General features: G+C 42.4%; 1 protein-coding gene across 3 annotated transcripts in view; it reads left to right on the plus strand.

Moving 5' to 3' along the window:
* The first annotated feature begins 958 nt into the window (after nt 1-958).
* The window catches only part of LOC135520036 (zinc finger protein 516-like), a 60,022-nt gene continuing 41,547 nt past the window's right edge, over nt 959-19,433 (plus strand). Inside the window, exon 1 of one of the 3 annotated variants that reach the window (XM_064945351.1) lies at nt 959-1,481. The gene's annotated coding sequence lies outside the window, so the exon portion shown is untranslated. The remainder of the gene's footprint in view (nt 1,482-19,433) is intronic. The other 2 variants (XM_064945349.1, XM_064945350.1) reach the window with 2 other exon arrangements.

The following is a 19,433-nucleotide window of genomic DNA, read 5'->3' on the forward strand; positions in this document are numbered from 1 at the left end:
CATGCAAAGCAAACACCCTCCCTATATCCAGGGCTTACTCACTGCAATGCAGATATGAATCTACCCACAATATAAATTGAACTCAAAGTGGCACAATTTAAAAGTAGTCTCATATTATCTAGGCCTCTTTGTTTAAATTCAACCTACCATAGTCTAAAGTCAATTTAGGCGACTCAAGAGATAACCCTAAATGTATCTTTCAAATCGGTGTGCTTATACAGCCTTCCTATGCTAGTGAGTCTACAAAAATAGGCCAACCTACCACGCAGATATTTTCTTTCACTGAAACAATATATTACTATTTTACCTTTAACACCACAAGTGAATTCCACTGTATAAAAAACAATAGAGTAGGTTACAAACATATCCTGTATTAATGCAACTAACAAATTAATACACTTTGCTTTTACCAATCATTACAGAATAAACACGTAATTACACATTCGTAAAGATTTTAATATAGCTAATACATGTTAAATTAACGATTTAAAAAAATGCCATGGTGTTGTAGCGAACGTATGGAACGGGAAGCTAACTGGGTCTCTGGAAAGGCAAAACTCCGTATGCATCGCACCAATAGGGTAAACTCACTTTGTGGAATTTTAATATGGCTCATTAAACGAGGGCTACACTGCCCCATTCGAAAAGGAAGGTACGTCCCCGTGCTTCAACTAACTTCAGCCTCACGGTGCAATCCCATGGCCTCACTTCTGACACCGATATAGCTCATTTAGAGCGTGGGAAGCGAACCTGGGTCTCTGTGAAAGGTATACACCCTACGCATCTTGCCAATATGTTAACTCGGTGGGAATCGTATAGCATGGGTCGCTACAGTATATTACTTATAATTACCTAGGCCAATTAGAAGTTAGACTAGTTCATCTAGGCTATTTGTTTGGGATTTATCTGATTCCTCTGTCTGTAACTGCATGCATTCCAAACGGTTTCTATCTCCGACGTGCGTAAGCAGGTTTGAGAACCTGTCTGAATTGAATCCAAATGATAACACATTGATAGTCAATATGTTGGCGAATATACAAGTGTTGGGCCAACATGTCATCGTGTATGTCAACCGAATATTTGATTTAGTATAGTATCAAGAACTTTGTGCTGATGGAGACAATAGTAAATAGTTCATTTAATGCGGGAGAGACCATCCACGGGCACTGAAAGGTGTATCCATGAAACGACCGAGACGCAAACGTCTTGGTTTTGCTCCTAATGGAACGCAGTCCAGGAAATAGGCTCTACTTAGGAGTTAAATAAGCAATTGGAGGCTTTGCTTATCGTCATCGCTCGAGAGGAATCAAGCTCTTAGTGCATTGAATACTTGGGAGACCGATGACTATCCCTGTGTCACAGTGGTTTCGACTCACTCAATCATATGCACTTCAACATACAGCGCATGCTTTCACCTTTTGCGTTCGCCTATTCTTCGGGAGTGCTTCCAGGATATGTTTTGATCACACACTTGCACACAGGTACGTAACAATATTAGATTACATTGATGTTTCGCTTCCGTGTGTTTGGTGAGGGTTCTGAATGGCAGCCGAGTCGAAGAGTAGGAGTTGGAGCAAATACAAACCTATTAATTTAACCTACGTGAGACTATATCAAACAAACACAACAAACATTCCATTATCAATAGTCTGGATCTATAACAACATGCGTACGTGGTTTATATCATATGGGTTGGATAGAGCTGCCCTAATATAGGCTACCTTTGCTTTGTCATATTCTTGAAATGTGAAGTTGAAAAGGTTGCTCTGTAAATCATGCAACATCAAAACCCAAAGGGATTAATCCGATTGGAGGAACGTTATGGGAAGTGCATGGTTGACTAGATTCATGTTTGTTGTTTTTATAATCGTAGTCAATTATTAAATGGATATTTAATCGACTTTGTTGTTTGTTCCTTAAAACAGGCAGAGACAGATGAAAGCACATCCATATTAGGAAGTCGAATGTCCTACACATAGGTCTAATGGACATGCCATAGCTGTCATTTAGTGAGAGGAACATGACACAAATTTCATGCGTTCATAATAACTGATTTTGAGCTCGCCGACTCAAAAGTCGCCAACATGTTAAATAGTCTACCAACAAAATTAGTTGGAGCTCATTACAAATTCGAGTCTATGGTGGGGGGGATGCAAAACATGTGGCGGGGGTGTGGAGTCGAAAGATGCTGGGTGGGGGGTGTCGGAATCAGATGGAGCACAACTTTTGAACTACGTGTCTTATTGTCCTTTATAAACTTCAATGCGCCATTGTAGACGGAGGTCCTATGCTCTATATGGGGAAGCCTAAACAAACAACTATTCTCCCGTTCTCCTATGCATGGAGATGTGTGTGACATTGTGGAAGGAAAGAAAGCAGGAGGGCTGTGACGTCACAATCACAAAGTAGTGTCCACGTAGGGCAAGGGAGCAAATCACACGTCTGAGCACAGATGTCTGGTAGAAACAATTAGGCTACGCTTAGCCTATTCAAACCTCATATATTTAAAAAAATAAATATATTATATATACATATATTTTTTTTTTAAACATGTATTTACTTATTTGACTGGTTTTATTTACTAGCAGACTACAAAGATTAACATTCGGTAAAGGCTATAGGCACAATACCCAAATCTATTGCCGTATAGGCTAACAAATGAAATATGAAGTTCCAAGCCATTTAAGCCAGATGTAGGTTAGTATGCGATGCATAACGTTGCAGGGACGTCACGCCGGGGCTCTACATTCTTAGCGCAAGTGACACGAGAGATGAAGAGAGCCGGTGACAGAGGGTGACAGACAAACAGACAGGGACAGAGAGCATTGAACCTGTACAGTCCTACGGCAACGAGAACACCGCGAGTAAAGTACGCCAGAAACGTGCCACGCAATGTAAATAAGTCATTAATAGAATCAAAAGATGAGTGTAACCGGCACTCTCAAAATATAGTACCCCAAGTAGCCTTAGGCCTATCTGGAGTAATTCCCCCATATTGCATAACCATACCTCTCCTAAGGGGAAAACGGTTGTCTACTGTCTTACTGGGAAAGGAAGTCGTTAAATACATATTATTGTTGCTGGTTGCAGGTCGGAATGGTATTATAGCCTCAGACAAACGTATTTGACTCCGTGTGAATACAGTGTTACTTGATGAGGAATGGGAGTGGTCATTCAATTAGGCTACTATTTTGTTTTATTTGCCTTTGCCCTGATTTGAAGAATGTCATAACATCAAAACATGGCTGTTTTGTTTCGAGGACATTGCAACAACGTATAAGTATAGCAGTGAACTTGTCTGGCTACATTTCGTTGGCAATGTAGCGTAAAATCAGAGTTAAGTGTTTTGTATGACCCTGCGTGCTGAAAAAAAAGTTACGATATAGTTAGAAACTTGAAAGGTAGAAAATAATTTGACGTATTTGATACAAAGCAGGCTAATAACGGTGCAGAATGCAGCATTGGGGACAGTGTCCTTAGACTTCCCACGTGTTTCACAGGATGCAGTTGTTGTTGTCTCTGGCGGCGTCAGGTTTCAGACGTATAGGAACATTTTATTCACCTTTCAAAAGTCCGCTGATGAAAATAGTTTTTTTTTCTTTTAGATACACAAAATCATCCGTGACATTTGGACATGATCGTAACACACGACGTAGCCTAATTGTATTCTCCCTCAGAACTGAGTAGCCAACGAAATTAGAATGATAATCCACTGGAGGCCACCTGTCGTAATAGGCCTACATATTATTTTCAAACTCATTGCAGTTAAAAACGTTTCTATCCAACCTTTTAATGCGAGTAAATTACATGTTGCATAAAAACATGTCATGACAGGCCTGATGGAAACATCACATTTGTTGGTAAGCTTTCCAAATGTTAACTAAACAAATACACTAAGGCATGGTGGGATCTTTTTGTGTTGGCACAATTAATGATGCGAGAAATGGCTCTGGGAACGCTTTTGTGCGCAAATATTGGTATAATAACCTTTATATCGAAGTACATTTGGAGTCACGAAATGACATGTTATTTGATGCTCCCACTACGATTCGGCAACGCATGCAGTTTCTTAGGCTACAGATGAAATAACAGGTTGGTGAAAGTGCAAGGTGGCAAGCTTGATGCACTTTTACAATAAATATCGATGGTCTTATTCTGGTGACATGATGATCAATACTTGGTTGCAGTTTGACAAATAAAACTATTTGTTAAACTCGCTCTTTTGTCTGTACTAATCTCATCACGTGGACCATACCTGCCCTGTTGACTTTTTTTAAGTTGGGAGGTCAGTTAAAGAACGAATTCCTATTTTCAATGAAGGTTTAAGAACAAGGAACACAGCGGCAGAACAACAGATTTTTGCCATGTCAGCTCAGGGCTTCGATCTTGCAACCTTTCAGTTACTAGTCCAACGCTCTAACCACTAGGATACCTGCCGCCCCTACACGCGCGATGTTGGCTCGAGCACATGTGAGTGTGCTAATACCGGAGTGGGCACATTAGCTAAGTAAAGCAACAACAAAGAATGTGACAGCCATCAGTTGAGTTGAAAATGCGATGGAAACCCATTTAATTTGTATTTTTTATTAGGTACATGGGAATTTAACTGCAAAAGTTGTTCTTATGTGCACTACTTTTATGTGCACAAACACTTTTATGGTTACTACATGATTCCATGTGTGTTATTTCATAGTTTTGATGTCTTCGCTATTATTCTGCAACGTAGAAAATAGTAACAAAATAAAGAAAAACCCCTTGAATGAGTAGGTGTGTCCAAACCCCTGACTGGTACTGTATATAAATGTTCAGAGATTTGTGATGACATGCATGTGCATGTGGCATCTCCAAATCTCACAAATATAAGTTTAAATATATGAAAATAGGAACAAAGTGGCCATGTTTAACATGCTTTCTCCATCTTGATTAAATATCTATTTATTTAAAGATCAACATTGTAGCAACATACTGTACCATGATCCACAGCTGATCATGTTGGGGCTACAAAAATGCACAGCTTCACAGAAGAAAGCCACTGGTGGAAAAGCCCTGTTGCAATGAAGTCACACAGTAGCACATACATGACCCAACAGAGATTGTATTTGATTGGGAAAGAGGGATACCTAGTCAGTTGCTCAACTGAATTTGTTCAACCGAAATGTGTCTTCCGCATTTAACCCAAACCCTCATAATCAGAGATGTGCGGGGGGCTGCCTTTAAAAACAACCACGTCATAGGCATCCAGGGAGCAGTTGTTATTGTCTTGCTCAAGGGCAGAATGGCAGATTGGCCCAATGCTTTTAACCACCAGGCTACCTGCCTTTTACCATCATGCTTTTAAAACAAAATCTTGACTCCAAATGAATGACGAATACATTGAAATGTTAGTCTTCCTTAAGTAGATTGTGTGCTTACTTTACTTTCCATCTCTTGGCCTATCACACTTAAACTTTACACACTGTACCATGAAATGTCTTTCAAAGACGTTTTGTCATAGTTCCCCCTCCCGTTCTCTATCTGTAGGAGTCAAATTAGTGATTTCATTTTTTGAGCCGAATGTGTTCTATCGGCCTATGTGAAACAATGAGGACAAGGCAGGCCTTTGTGGTGGCTGCAATGCATTTTTTACCCATGTGAATGGTGCCTCACATTCCACAGCAGCAGGCCCTAGCTGAATCGCACCAGGCCCTAGCTGAATGGCACCAGTAACTCCCTCTGCTGTTTTCATTACTGATGACTCCTATTGGGCTTTTTGAACAACACACACACACACATACACACACACACACACACACACACACACACACACACACACACACACACACACACACACACACACACACACACACACACACACACACACACACACACACACACACACACACACACACACACACACACCAACACACACAGGGGTCATACACATCTTACTATATTTTATATCATCACATTATGGAAGATCCATAGAACCCCATTTGGTTATGCATCTTCATTTCCTGTGTATCCTGTCTCTTTGTCCGGATAACCTGAGGTGCAACACTCAACAGTTGTGTGTCTTTTGTTTCCTCAATTTTTGTCTACCATGGCAACACCTTAATGGGCTAGGCTGATGTGGTAAACACACCACACCTCTACTACATTCTAGGAGATTTAAGATACGTAATGTTATTGCATAACCTGTATCCAGAGTAGAAAATACTTCCTATAGTCTTTTATCCATACACACAGTGTTGACTCATTTTTTTGTGTGGCTCACTTGGTTTGGGTAAAACAGCTAAAACAGCTATTTGTTTTTATTAAATTAATTTACTGTAATGGAATCTGTACCTGGCGGCTGTCTACAGACAATCCCATAATTAGTTTATCGGCAGACTGATAGGTAGTGGTACCTGGCTGTGTTAGTTTGTGGCCATGGCATTGATTTCAGCTGCACAGTAAGACTCCTCCTGTGAAAGGGCAGTCTCTCTCTGCCAGTTCAGAAAGACTGTGGCTCCTGGATTAAATTATAAATGAGCCCCTCCATAGGAAACTCATTGCTTATGTCCTCAGTATAATCAAAAGGAATGTATTTGGCAAAAAGACTGACTGCAGACCCTTCAAGGCACTGCTGTATCTTCTCTCATCATCACTACACACACACACACACACACACACACACACACACACACACACACACACACACACACACACACACACACAAACACACGTGTTTTCTACTAATTCTGAGCAAAGGGTAACAGGTGGGTGTGTAATCCCCATATTTGGGTCACACCTGCAACCCCATGGCTGGATCAATGAAATGCCATGCTACGTAAGCATGGGCTTGATAGTAAGCTATCTAGCAAGATATCTGGCCAAATTAGACCCGAAGAAAATGATTTAGTCATCGTGGGATTAGGGGTTAGAGGAGAGGAGCGGGGTTGGAATGAGGTCGGGGGGAGGCTGGGGCCGAGGGATTTAACATGGCACATTTGAGACTGCATGGTTAGCTAGTCAAGAGGCTGTGCTATTGTGATGGGGTAACATGTAATATGGTGTATTGGTAACACTTGATAACACACCTTCATGAATAAGCATTAAAAATAACATTTTCATTATTTGTTAGAAGCATTGTCAAAAAGTGTTACCGTTGTGTTTCAGGGACTGTTGTAGTGAGACTGATTTTGGAATGCTGAATCTGAGCTTGAATGAGGAGTTTCAACGGAACATTTGATTGGGTGATTTCGAGACTACCTAGTGTGTGTTTAGTGTCCTTCTGACACATAAATGCTTCCCTTCCAATTAACACATCATGCCTATTATTGGCTATTTGTCTCACATGAGAGAGTGAGAGAGAATGCTTGAACAACACCATGTTGATTATGCATCTGCCCCACTCCTGGCGAGTCAATAACTTAACCCCCACAGCAGATTACAAATACATTCATAAAACACTCCTTTGATTAATACTCACAGTAATTATTTGAATCCCCATCGGTTGTGGTATGCTGTAGTAAAGGAACATATTTCTAATAGATTTTTTTTTGGCCTGCTCTGTGAACCAATGGTGGCATTGTTGCTCTGATTGCTAAGGGATTAAAGAAGAGAAATGCGATTAGGGAGAAGTAGCCCTGAGTCACGTGGATGCAATCAGGGATTGGAAAGAGACTCTCTGTGTGTGTGTGTGTGTGTGTGTGTGTGTGTGTGTGCGCGCTGGGGCGAGCTCATTGTCCAGCCCAGATGTCACTAGCGACTAGCTCACTGGTATTATCGATCCCCTGTTTTTATAGACCCACTGCTCAATAGAATAATGGCATTATAAGCAGACGTTGAGTAAGACCAACATGATACAGTTGAAAAATGACTGTGATGAAACGCTCGCTAATAGAGTCATATTTTGTCTTTGATCAGTTACCTTCCATTGCCTATTTTAATTCAAATGACAAGAGGTCATCAAATGAAATTGATTGAATTGGGCCTTTTAGCTTTTGAACATGACTTTTCCATCAACAAAGAAAACCTTTTGGTAAAAAGTCCCGGTCGATCAAATGATAATCATTAAATCAATAATAAGTGGGTTATGAAGGAGGTCATTGCTGCTGTTTTGTCTACATTAACAGGTAATATGTCCTCGATATGTTTGTTTTAGCCTTTGGTATCTCTTTATGCAGATACAGATAAAAACATAGGTTGTCTATCGTCCCATCTGGTAGTGACTGTCTTGACCGCATCGAATCAATGTACGGAAGCTAGCCAAGCTAGCAACCTATGCTAATTGACGCTACTCTGTTGCACTTCCCCTTCCTTGTCCACCACAACTCCATTCAGATGAAACAGCAGCCTACTCTGTGGCTGCTCGTTGTAGCCTATTCCTTCTCATTTAACTAACTTAATTCTGTCATTTTAATTCCATTTTTGCATTGATTAGAGGTCTCTCACATCGGCTGCTACACATGGAGCCACTGACGGTACCACTTTGATTTGCCAACAATAAATAACAACAAACGTGTGACATCTCTGTAGGTTTCGCAAGTGTTCAAACGCTAATGTCCGTTCGGGTGTTCCCAAATAACCGTGCCCATCTCTACCTAACACTAGTAGTGGCCTGACACTATTCATCCTGACACTGCCTTCCACTGGCCATGCCTCTGCGTCTGTCTCTGCTGTGTGACGGAGGCTGTGGCCTTCCTCACGACCTTGTTCATATTTGATGAGCCACCGCGAGTCGCTAAGCCCCAGCCAGCTCTAAACACCCAACCGTAAGGTCTGAAGAGAGGAGAGGTGGAGGGTGGGAGGGGTAAAGGGGTAGAGAGGTGGAGGGATAGAAGGTTGACGGGGTGGAGAGATGAGGACACTACGAACTTAATCCAAACCCGGTGTTCTGAAGGTCAACAAAGGGGGGTTGGGGCAACGATGGCTTCAGCCTATATCTCATTTGAATCTCGAGAGGCGACCCCCTTTTTTAAAAACAACGCTGGTTTAAAAACACATGCTACTGTTTTTCTGCCACAAAAGGGGTGCTTCGATTTTCCTTTGAATCCCAGTCGGGTACTAGAGCTCGTATACTTGTAAGCAAACATGTCATTTAGCTGAGATTTATGTACAGTGGGACAACTAGCTGGCATGTTATTTCTGCTGGTCCATGAAGTGAACAGCAGGAGACGTGGTCCTGCTGTGAGTGAGGCTGCTTCGTGGTGGTTAGTGAATGCTCTTATTAGATTAGATTAGATTAGCACGGCATCGTAGGCTGGACAGGCTCACACAAAGACCACACCCAATAGTCACAGTCACACATACAAACAGCCCAGCAGACTCATTAAAGCATATTTAAAGTGGCTATACAGAACCTTTGCCTCTGGGTTGCTCTTGAGCCAAAAGGGGTCACGTAAAACAGACGGAAATATTGTCAAGAAAATACCTCATTTGAAAGAAAGGGGCATATATTTCCACACCCGTGAGCCAAAACATATGTTGTTTACCTAAAACAAAGGATCTGCTTCATCATCCCTAATAATTGCGGATGACAAGTAACTCGAAATAGAACAGCGTTATGTCTCTGCTTTCCACTTAACTTGAGTTCTACGAGGATGATCTAGTTTCTAGACGAGGATACTGGGTAGATGTGTGCTTTGAGAGTGGAACAGGATGGATGAAGGCCTAGTTATTGTGCTCTTTGAAGCCTGGTGATGTTCGATGTCTGAATGACTTAGGGAAACAAGCTGGAAATGTCTCTGGGCTACAGCTGATCATTCACTAAAGAGGACCTGATCGTTAGCCACTGATGTCAACCCAACCTTGCATGACGGAGGGCGATATTTATGTTCCTATTTGTATGGGTGTGTATTGGGTTGTGTGTGTGTGTGTGTGTGTGTACAAGCGTGTGTGTGTGCGTTCATGCTTGCGTGTGTGTGTGAGGGAGGGGTCTCCCAGTAGCCAGGCCCAGCTGTGTTTAAACACATTGCTTCACTAGAAGTGTGTTTCTGTGTGCCTACGTACGCAAGTGTGTAATAAAGTAATAAAGTGATAACAATGTTGCTTTCATGCACATTATAGTATCCCCCCCCAAAAAAACAACCCTGAAATGTTCGTTATGGTTGTGTTCTCTCTTAGTAAGCATCTCTCTCACAAAGCTACTCATGTGGAAAAGCCAGACGGGAGGGAGAGATAGTCTAGGATGGTTATTTGATTTCTCGGTCTCTGTCAGCAGCTGTGTCTGCATTCTCAGAATGAGGGAGAGAGATGGAGGCAAGGAAAGGGAGAGGGAGAGAGGGAGGGAGAATCCATATTTATGCCTATTTATTTTAACTTTTGTACTTGAACTATTTCTACATCGTTACAGCACTATATATAGACATATGACACTTTTATTGATTATTTCACTTTTGTTTATTATCTATTTCACTTGTTTTGGCAATGTAAACATATGTTTCCCATGCCAATAAACCCCCTTAAATTGAAATTCAGAGAGAGAGCGAGCTGTGGAGAAGGGAGACAGGGGCAGACTGGTTTTGAGGTCACTGAGGATGGTGGTGAGGATGATGACTGCCAGGGGCTAATGAACTTGCCCCATAGCCACGTGTGGAGCTGAATGTAAAGCTGGACAGAGGTAGCTACCACATGATCCACTGCCTTTGCTGGCCTCTCTCCACTACATCAGCCAAGGCAATGAAACAAAATGAAAGATCGCTGCTTCCTGAGTGGCTGTTCTCTTCCACCCCCCATCCTCTCTATTTGTCTCTGTCCCTGTCCCTCCCTTTCTCTCTCTCTCTCTCTGTCTCTCTCTCATTGCTGAAAGGCTGCACTATTGTCCCAAACTAGGGTTAATCTGAGTCTGGGAAACCGACCCTCTATGTTTACCACCTTCCTCTAGTCCAGATTCTGTCTTCTACCCTCTGCCTTCCATGGGCTACTGCTGCCAGCGGCCAGTGTTATCCACTGGGGATGCACGTTTCCCAGCTGCTGCCTCTATACCTCTTGCCATGGGTGTAGCTTGTTGGTGTAGTAGCGGTTCAGAGAGGGGAAACCAAAGTCAGGGAGCTCTTAGCAATGACCCCAAACCCCCCCACTCGCCCCTCCTCATTGGTCCTGGGTGTTTTGTAAAGACCTAGATCTCCTTGCACTCCCCCATACGCTCCCCTACCCCGCTGACCTCGGTGTCCTGTTCCCACATTATATCCAGATGTGTGTGTGTGTGTGTGTGTGTGTGTGTGTGTGTGTGTGTGTGTGTGTGTGTGTGTGTGTGTGTGTGTGTGTGTGTGTGTGTGTGTGTGTGTGTGTGTGTGTGTGTGTGTGTGTGGGAGGGAGGGGCCCCCCAGTAGCCAGGCCCAGACTCAGATTATCTGAAGCTGCTATTAAACACACTCATTCACTAGACTTCTCTGTTGACCCTACTACTGAGAGAACGGAAGTCAGATGTCATCATGGTGAACTGACTACCATGCCCTCTTACACCACTTTCAATTTACATGTATTTACATGTATTTCCATTTAAATAAACACTTTACATTTTCCAGGGTCAAGAAGGAACCTGCCAGTAAGCATTTTGTTGGAAGTTGTATACCATGTATGTATGTGTGTGTGTGTGTATATATATATACTGTATATAAAAAGCGTACTTCCTTCCTCCCTTCATTGTAGTAATCACTTATCAGGCATGACAAGTGGTGAATGGAACTCTTGCTGTCACAATTAATGTCAGACCAGTGATAACTTCAAGGATGGGAGAAAGGGTATATATTTTTTTAAGTATTCAAACAGGGCCCTTGAGATATCTAAACTAGCTTCTCTTAGCTCTACTGGGTTATGACACTTTAGGAATCACAATAAACACTTTTGTCGTGATCTTGTTTTGTTTCTGTGATGCACTGTAACTGAACTAACTTCAAATAACATAATAATAATTCTATGTTTTCTTAAATAGAAAAATAATAAATAAGGTATAAATAGACGTATAACAACACATGGAATAAATACACAATGAATAACTTGGCTATACACACCAGTACTGAGTTGATGTGCGGGGGTACGAGGTAATTGATGTAGATATGTACATATAGGTAGGGATAAAGTTACTAGGCATTGAGATAGATAATAAACAGTAACAGCAGCATATCTGATGAGTCAAAAGAGATTAGTGCAAAAAAGGGTCACTGCAAATATTCTGGGTAGTTTATTGGTTAACTATTTAATCAACTATTTAGCAGTCTTATAGCTTGGGTGTAGACGCTCTTCGATGGTCCTGTTGGTTCCAGACTTGGTGCATCGGTACCACTTTCCGTTCGGTAGCAGAGAGAACAGTCTATGACTCGGGTGGCTGCATTCTTTGACAATTTTTAGGGCCTTCCTCTGACACTGCCTGGTATGGAGGTCCAGGATGGCAGGAAGCTTGGTCCCAGTGATGTGCTGGGCCATACGCACTACCTTCTGCAGCACCTTGCAGTCAGATGCCAAACAGTTGCTCTACCAAGCGGCGATGCAGCCAGTCAAGATGCTCTCAATAGTACAGCTGTGGAACTTTTTTCAGGATCTGAGGGCCTGTGCTGAATCTTTTCAGCCTGCTGAGGGGGAAGAGTCTTTGTCGTGGCCTCTTCACGACTGTGTCGATGTGTGTGGACCATGATAGTTCCTTAGTAATGTGGACACAAGAAATTGAAGCTCTCGACCTGTTCCACAAAATCCCCATCGATGTGGATGGGGGCGTGTTCGGCCCTCCGATTCCACATCCGACGAGTCGGTGTAGTATGACTCGATCTTGGCCCTGTATTGACACTTTGCCTTTTTGATGGTTTGTCGGAGGGCGTAGCAGGATTTCTTATAAGAGTCTGGATTAGTGTCCCGCTCATTGAAAGTTGCAGCTCTAGCCTTTATCTCAGTGCGGATGTTGCCTGTAATCCAAGGCTTCTGGTTGGGATATGTACTGTATCTATGGTCACTGTGGGAACAACGTCGTTGATACAGTAATTAATGAAGCCGGTGACTGACGTGGTAAACTCCTCAATGCCATCGGATGAATCCCAGAACATATTCCAGTCTGTGCTAGCGAAACAGTCCTGTAGCTTAGCATCCGCTTCATCAGACCACTTTCGTATTGAGCGGGTCACTTGTACTTCTTGTTTCAGTTTTTGCATGTAAGCAGGTATCAGGAGGATAGTTATGATCAGATTTGCCAAAAGGAGGGCGAGGGAGAGCTTGTATGCATCTTTGTGTGTACAGTGAAGGTGATCTAGAGTTTTTTTCACCTCCAGTTGGACAGGTCATGTGCTGGTAAAAATGAGGTAAAACGGATTTCAGTTTTCCTGCATTAAAGTCACCGGCCACTAGGAGCACCGCCTCTGGGTGAGCATTTTCTTGTTTGCTTATGGCCCTATACAGCTCGTTGAGTGTGGTCTTAGTGCCAGCATCAGTTTGTGGTGGTAAATAGACAGGTACGACAAATATTTCCATGAGAATCGTAGAAATTCAGTTGTTTGGTCTCCAGCATTGCTTCAAGTTGGACCTATGTCACCACGGAAACCGTGCCATGCAAAAAAACAACATTTTGTTTTTGCTGAGCCCAAATATGAATGGAATCTAATAGACCTCGGAGAATCAGGGCTCGTTGTCAGAATATTATTGATTAGAGGTGACCCACACACACACACACACACACACACACACACACACACACACACACACACACACACACACACACACACACAGACTCTCTCTAATACCACTATCTTGTTCGGGAATGATTGTTGTCATGGTATTCCCATAACAAAGTCAACGAGACAGAGGCTCTTTGCTCTTGAGGCTCCTGGCCATGATAATCTAATCCCTGGCCACAGAACTCTATTTAAAGAGCAAACTAATTTCATCAGATTATACCTTGCCGACTACCACAAAATCACCCAATTCATGCCCCATGACCGTGGGTGGAGAAATCTGTTCACCGCCATAACCGAGGGAAGCTACAGGAGGGCCGTGTTCATTTGAGCATGAAGCATAAAATGTTTTAAAACATTCCGTAACAGAAAACAAAAAATGTCTGTTTCTTATTGGACAAGCCGAGGTAGTCCCTCCCTGGTTCAGTCTGTCTTCTCCTGTTTGGTGCCTAATGAACACGACCCTCGCTGTTAAGGCAGAAAGGGAGTCAGTTTACAGGGGGCTGCAGACAGGTGTCATTGGCCCAGATAATGCTAGCGGACAATTGTGATGTGAACACTTCTATTGTCTGCAGCCTGTTCTGTTGTGTTGCTCTTAGAGTGCTTCTTTGTCTCTGTGGATCTTTACAGTCAGTGTACCACCACTACCTTATACTGTATGTCTTCAACTGTCTTCAGCTGTGCCAATATGTTATTCTCTCCTCTCCTCGTTGCTCGTCTATTCTGGTCTAAATCACCTAATTCTGTGCAGTGCAGACATCACTGACATGAGTTCTGTGTAGGCTAGTGTATTGCTCTGTGCAGGGTGCTGTAGCACAGAGCTGCTCTGTGTGTTGTGTTCCACTGTGCAGTCCCATGCTGCTGATTTACACAGAATACACACCCACACGACGCCCTTCTCTGTGCTTATGGACGCACACACTACCGGTCAAAAGTTTTAGAACACCTACTCATTCAAGGGTTTTTCTTTATTTTTTTTACGATTTTCTACATTGTAGAATAGTAGTGAAGACCATCAACACAATGAAATAACACCTATGGAATCATGTAGTAACCAAAAAAGTGTTCAACAAATCTAAATATATCTTATATTTGATATTCTTCAAATAGCCAGAAGATAGCTCTATTTGCTCTTCACTATTATTCTACAATGTAGAAAAAAGTATAACATTAAGAAAAACCTTTGAATGAGTAGGTGTTCTAAAACTTTTGACCGGTAGTGTACGTGTACATAAGACAAACACACAGACATACAGATGTTTCTCACAGCAGAAAAATAATCCTGCAGCAACAGGCAATGTGAATTATTGAGTGGATTATAATAAATGTACATTTTTGTAGGGGTTGATACATTTTTTGTTAAGAGATCAAGTCTGACATATATATATATATATATATATATATAGAGATAGATAGATATATATATACACATATACATATATATACACATATACATATACAGTGGGGCAAAAAAAGTATTTAGTCAGCCACCAATTGGGCAAGGTCTCCCACTTAAAAAGATGAGAGAGGCCTGTAATTTTCATCATAGGTACACAAATATGACAGACAAAATGAGGGAAAAAAACAGAAAATCACATGATTTTTATGAATGTACAAATTATGGTGGAAAATAAGTTTGGTCACCTACAAACAACAAGATTTTGCTCACAGACCTGTAACTTCTTTTTGCTCCTCTGTCCTCCATTACCTGTATTAATGGCACCTGTTTGAACTTGTTATCAGTATAAAAGACACCTGTCCACAACCTCAAACAGTCACATTCCAAACTCCACTGTGGCCAAGACCAAAGAGCTGTCCAAGGACACCGGAAACAAAATTGTAGATCTGCAATAGATAAGCAACTTGGTTTGAAGAAATCAACTGTGGGAGCAATTATTAGGAAATGGAAGACATACAAGACCACTGATAATCTCCTCAATCTGGGGCTCCACGCAAGATCTCACCCCGTGGGGTCAAAATGATTTGAATGACCTGCAGAGAGCTGGGACCAAAGTAACAAAGCCTACCATCAGACTACGCCGCCAGGGACTCAAATCCTGCAGTGCCAAACGTGTCCCCCTGCTTAAGCCAGTACATGTCCAGGCCCGTCTGAAGTTTGCTAGAGAGCATTTGGATGATCCAGAAGAAGATTGGGAGAATGTCATATGGTCAGATGAAACCAAAATAGAACTTTTGGTAAAAACTCAACTCGTCGTGTTTGGAGGACAAAGAATGCTGAGTTGCATCCAAAGAACACCATACCTACTGTGAAGCATGGGGGTGGAAACATCATGCTTTGGGGCTGTTTTTCTGCAAAGGGACCAGGATGACTGATCTGTGTAAAGGAAAGAATGAATGAGGCCATGTATCGTGAGATTTTGAGTGAAAACCTCCTTCCATCAGCAAGGGCATTGAAGATGAAACGTGGCTGTGTCTTTCAGCAATGATCCCAAACACACCTCCCGGGCAACAAAGGAGTGGCTTCATAAGAAGCATTTCAAGGTCCTGGAGTGGCCTAGCCAGTCTCCAGATCTCAACCCCATAGAAAATCTTTGGAGGGAGGTGAAAGTCTGTGTTGCCCAGCAACAGTCCCAAAACATCACTGCTCTAGAGGAAATCTGCATGGAGGAATGGACCAAAATACCAGCAACAGTGTGTGGAAACCTTGTCTGTCATAGTTGAAGTGTACCTATGATGAAAATTACAGGCCTCTCTCATCTTTTTAAGTGGGAGAACTTGCACAATTGGTGGCTGACTAAATACGTTTTTGCCCCACTGTATATATACACACACACACACTTTTTTTTCCTCCCCAATTTCATGATATCCAATTACGATCTTGTTGCATCGCTGCAACTCCCCAATGGGCTCGGGAGAGGCGACGGTTGAGTCATGCATGCTCCATACCCCCATACCGTGCTCTAGCGACAAGGAGCGCAATGAGCCAAGTAAAGCCACCCCGGCAAACCCTCCTCTAACTCGGATGACACTGGGACAATTGTGCACCTCCCCATGGGACGCCTGGTCACTGCTGGGATTGAACCCAGGCCTGTAGTGACGTCTTAGACCGCTGCGCCACTCGGGAGGCCCCAAGTTTGACATTTTGTAAGTGGAAAAAAAATGTGGAAATTGCTAACTTTAGAAGCTGTTTTAAACCTTGGATACACTACACCCTTCAAATGCAAATATGGACCTCGAAGCCAGTGCCATTGCATTTTTTTCATTATTCCCATGTAATCAGGGACTGATTTACACCTGGGACACCAGGTGGATGCAATTTATTATCAGGTACAAAAGAAAACCAGCATTCTCCAGACCTCGTAGGGTAAGAGTTGAATACCGTTGCACTACATGTTTGCATTTCCTGCAAAAACCGTGGGATCAAATTTGAGAACGTACACCTGTACAGGTCTTGTTGATGTTTCCATCAGTAATGCATCCTCACACAGCTACGGTATATACAGTTGAAGTCTGAAGTTTACATACACTTAGGTTGGAGTCATTTAAACTCATTTTTCAACCACTCCACAAATTTCTTGTCAACAAACTATAGTTTTGGAAAGTCGGTTAGGACATCTACTTTGTGCATGACAAGTAATTTTTCCAACAATTGTTTACAGACAGATTATTTCACTTATAATTCACTGTATCACAATTCCAGTGGGTCAGAAGTTAACATACACTAAGTTGACTGTGCCTTGAAACTTGGAAAATTCCAGAAAATTAAGTTATGGCTTCTGATAGGCTAATTGACATAATTTGAGCATTTGGAAATTGCTCCCAAGGATGAACCAGACTTGTGGAGGTCCACAATTGTTTTCTGAGGTCTTGGCTGATTTCTTTTGATTTTCCCATGATGTAAAGAAAAGAGGCACTGAGTTTGATGGTAGGCCTTGAAATACATCCACAGGTACACCTCCAATTGACCTGAAGGTACCACGTTCATCTGTACAAACAATTAGTACGCAAGTATAAACACCATGCAGCCGTCATACCGCTCAGGAAGGAGACGCGTTCTGTATCCTAGAGATGAACGTACTTTGGTGTGAAAGTGCAAATCAATCGCAGAATTACTGCAATGAAACTTGTGAAGATGCTGGAGGAAACAGGTACAAAATTATCTATATCCACAGTAAAACGAGTCCTATATCAACATAACCTGAAAGGCCGCTCAGCAAGGAAGAAGCCACTACTACAAAACCACCATAAAAAAGCCAGACTACGGTTTGCAACTGCACATGGGGACAAAGATCATACTTTTTAGAGAAATGTCCCCTGTCTGATTAAACAAAAATGTAACTGTTTGGCCATAATAACCATTGTTATGTTTGGAGGAAAAAGGGGGAGGCTTGCAATCCGAAGAACACCATCCCAACCTTGAAGCACGGGGGTGGCAGCATCATGTTGCTGGGGTGCTTTGCTGCAGGAGGGACTAGTGCACTTCACAAAATAGATTACATCATGAGGATGGATAATTATGTGGATATATTGAAGCAACATCTCAAGACATCAGTCAGGAAGTTAAAGCTTGGTCACAAATGGGTCTTCCAAATGGACAATGATCCCAAGCATAAAGTACTTACAAAGTTGTGGCAAAATGGCTTGAGGACAACAAAGTCAAGGTATTGGAGTGGCCATCACAAAGCGCTGACCTCAATCCTATAGAAAATGTGTGTGCAGAACTGAAAAAGCGTGTGCGAGCAAGGAGGCCTACAAACCTGACTCAGTTACACCAGCTCTGTCAGGAGGAATGGGTCAAAATTCACCCAACTTATTGTGGGAAGCATGTGAACGGCTACTTGAAACCTTTGACCCAAGTTAAACAATTCATAGGCAATGTTACCAGATATTATTTGAGTGTATGTAAACTTCTGACCCACTGGGAATGTGATGAAAGGAATACAAGCTGAAATAAGTCATTCTCTCTACTGTTTTTCTGAAATTTCACATTCTTAAAATAAAGTGGTGATCCTAACTGACCTAAGACAGGGAATTTTTACTTGGATGAAATATCAGCAATTGTGAAAAACTGAGTTTAAACGTATTTGGCTAAGTTGTATGTAAACGTCCGACTTCAACTGTACTGTCACGGCCGTTGTTGGTGGAAGAAGGTGAGGACCAAAGCGCAGCGTGGTATGTGTTCATGATGTTAATATTTAATGAATCAAACTGAACACTGAAATCCAAAACAACAAAGTGAAAGAACGAGACGACAACGAAACAGTCCTGTCTGTTGAAGACACACAACAGAAAATAATCACCCACAACTCAATGGTGAAAACAGGCTACCTAAGTATGGTTCTCAATCAGGGAGAACGATTGACAGCTGCCTCTGATTGAGAACCATACCAGGCCAAACGCAGAAATTCCAAATCATAGAAAAAAGAACATAGACTGCCCACCCCAACTCAAGCCCTGACCATACTAAAACAAAGACAAAAACAACAGAACTAAGGTCACAACGCGATATGTACGTGAAACCATGCACCAGACATCTAGCCTAAATGCTGCAAAAGCACATTCCCACTCACACACACACACATATACACACAGGCAGAGTGTGTTGTGTAAAGCAGGGCAGATGCTCGGCCCGATGTGAAAATAATAAAAGGAGTAGCAAATCCTTTCGCTAATTTGTTGTGTAACAGGACTGAGGGTTTATCATCGCTTGGGCAGACCGAGAGAGAGAGACACGCACAGCCCGGGTCTCTGTCGTCACGGCAACCTGGCGGCCCGCCTGCCAGGTGAATCCCGTTGGAATCGTTGAGCTCCGTCACTGACTGTCTTGAGTTCTCCAGAGAACCTGTAGACGTG

This window comes from Oncorhynchus masou, chromosome 29 (genome assembly GCF_036934945.1).
Source record: "Oncorhynchus masou masou isolate Uvic2021 chromosome 29, UVic_Omas_1.1, whole genome shotgun sequence".
NCBI lineage: Eukaryota > Metazoa > Chordata > Actinopteri > Salmoniformes > Salmonidae > Oncorhynchus > Oncorhynchus masou.